General features: G+C 38.0%; 1 non-coding gene across 1 annotated transcript; it reads right to left on the minus strand.

Annotated features, from left to right (window-relative positions):
* Positions 1–1900: 1900 nt before the first annotated feature.
* On the minus strand, positions 1901–2007 carry LOC125146996 (U6 spliceosomal RNA). Its single transcript, XR_007144955.1, has one exon. It is a non-coding gene; the product is annotated as a U6 spliceosomal RNA (small nuclear RNA).
* Between the last annotated feature and the right edge of the window lie 921 nt (positions 2008–2928).

Below are 2928 nucleotides of genomic sequence, written 5' to 3' on the forward strand. Positions count from 1 at the left end.
TTAGCATATAGTGCAACAATGATTTCAGGAGTAGATTCCTTAGTGCCCCTTACCCATTTAGCACATCCCCCCTTCCACAACCCCTTCAGTAACCTTCAGTTTGTTCTGCATATTTATGAGTCTCTTATATTTTACCCCCCTCCCTGTTTTTATATTATTTTTGTTTCCCTTCCCTTATGTGCATCTGTTTTGTCTCTTAAAGTCCTCATATGAGTGAAGCCATATGATATTTGTCTTTCTCTGAGTGACTAATTTCACTTAGCATAATACCCTCCAGTTCCATCCACGTAGTTGCAAATGGCAAGATTTCATTCTTTTTGATTGCCAAGTAATACTCCATTGTGTATATATATATACCACATCTTCTTTATCCATTTATCCATCGATCTACATTTGGGCTCTTTCCATACTTTGGCTATTGTTGATAGTGCTGCTATAAACATTGGGGTGCATGTGTCCCTTCAAAACAGCACACCTATATCCCTTGGATAAATACCTAGTAGTGCAATTGCTGGGTCGTAGGGTAGTTCTAATTTTAGTTTTTTGAGGAACCTCCATACTGTTTTCCAGAGTGGCTGCAGCAGCTTGCATTCCCATGCTCTAATCTTTATTATTTTTCTTCCTCTGCTGGCCTTAGGGTTTCTTTGCTCTTCTGCTCCTAGTTCCTTTAGATGTGCTGTTATATTTTGTATTTTGGATTTTTCTTGTTTCTTGAAATAGGCCTTGATTGCAATGTATATTCCTCTTAGGACTGCCTTTGCTGCATCCTAAAGTTTTGGATTGTCATGCTTTCATTTTCATTTGCTTCCATATTTTTTTTTTTATTTCTTCTTTAATTGCCTGGTTGACCCATTCATTCTTTACCAGGATGTTCTTTTGATCTCCATGCATTTGGAGGTTTTCCAAACTTTTTCCTGTAGTTGATTTCAAGTTTCATAACATTGTGGTTTGTAAATATGCATTATATGGTCTCAATTCTTTTATATTTATTAAGGGCTGTTTTGTGAGCCAGTATATGATCTGTCTTGGAGAATGTTCCATGTGTACTCGAGAAGAATATGTATTCTGCTGCTTTTGGATGAATATATCTGCCAAGTCCATCTGGTCCAGTGTATCATTCAGGGCCATTGTTTCTTTATTGATTTCTGTCTAGATGATCTGTCCCCTGCTGTAAGTGCAGTATTAAAGTTACCTGCAATTATGATATTCTTATCAATAAAATTGCTTATGTTTGTGAATGATGTATATATTTGGGTGTTCCCAATTGGGTGCATAAACATTTATAATTGCTAGCTCATCTTGAGGGATAGACCCCATAATTATGATATAATGCCCATCTTCATCTCTTGTTACAGTTAGTTTAAAATCTATTTTGTCTGATATAACTATGGATACTCCAGCTTTCTTTTGATTTCCAGTAGCATGATAGATGGTTGTTCATCCCGTCACTTTCAATCTGAAGGTGTCCTCAGGTCTAAAATGGGTCTGTTGTGGACAGCATAGATGGATCTTATTTTTTATCCATTCTGATACCTTGTGTCTTTTGATTGAAGCATTTAGTCCATTGGCATTCAGCATTATTATTGTAAGATATAGATTTAGTGTCATTGTGTTATCTCTAGGTTTCATGCTTGTGGTGATGTCTCTGGACGTTTGTAGTCTTTGCAACATTCCACTCACAGAGTCCCCCTTAGGATCTCTTGCAGGGCTGGTTTAATGGCCATGAACTCCTTCAGTTTTGTTTATCTGGGAAAGACTTTATCTCTTCTTGTATTACGAATGACAGATTTGCTGGGTAAAGGATTCTTGGCTGCCTATTTTTCCCATTCAGCACATTGAATATTTCCTGCCACTCCCTTCTGGCCTGCCAAGTTTCAGTGGACAGGTCTACTAATACCTTTAAAAATACAGACACTTCAAAAATTTGCATGTCATCCTTGAGCAGGGGCCATGCTAATTTTCTCTGTATTGTGCCAGTTTTAGTAAATGTGCTGCCGATGCAAGCCCTGGAATGTTTTCAATGTAATATTAGACCAGGGCCATATCTAAGGATTGTGTGAGTCATGGCCCTAAAAATCAGTGCCTTCTTCAGTTTTTTGGTACTAGCTATCTTGCTTGCCATGTCTTAGTCCTGTGCTTGTGTTAGACCTATGACCATAGACTGAGAAGTCCTGTTTCCCTTTTCCTTAGAAACTCAGAATGTTAAAACACCGTAGACATTCACTTGTTCAGAATTGTTTTCACTATTCTTATTGCATCTTTACTTGGTCGTCTTCTTACTTTATTTTCTGAGGTATATACAGTTGACCCTTGAACAATGCAGGGGTTAGGGATGCTGACCCCTACAGAGTTGAAAATCCATATATAACCTTGACCCCCCCCCCCAAACTTAACTACCAATAGCCTACTGTTGACCAGAAGCCTTACCAATGACATAAACAGTCGATTAACATATATTTTGTATGTTATATTTATTATATATGGTATTCTTACAATAAAGTAAGCTAGAGAAAAGAAAAAATTATTAAAAAAGTCATAAAGGGGGCGCCTGGGTGGCGCAGTCGGTTAAGCGTCCGACTTCAGCCAGGTCATGATCTCGCGGTCCATGAGTTCAAGCCCCGCGTCGGGCTCTGTGCTAACGGCTCAGAGCCTGGAGCCTATTTCCGATTCTGTGTCTCCCTCTCTCGCTGCCCCTCCCCCGTTCATGCTCTGTCTCTCTCTGTCCCAAAAATAAATAAATAAACGTTGAAAAAAAAATTTAAAAAAAAAGTCATAAGGTAGAGAAAATAAATTTACGGTACTCTATTTATTGATACTTTAAATTTACAAGATGGATTGTCTGTCAGTATCTATTTCAATATTGTCTTGTATGATACAAAACACTATAGATGTTCTGTGTATTAGTAACCCTGGACATCAAAACTGGAA

This window comes from Prionailurus viverrinus, chromosome A1, assembly GCF_022837055.1.
Source record: "Prionailurus viverrinus isolate Anna chromosome A1, UM_Priviv_1.0, whole genome shotgun sequence".
Lineage (NCBI taxonomy): Eukaryota > Metazoa > Chordata > Mammalia > Carnivora > Felidae > Prionailurus > Prionailurus viverrinus.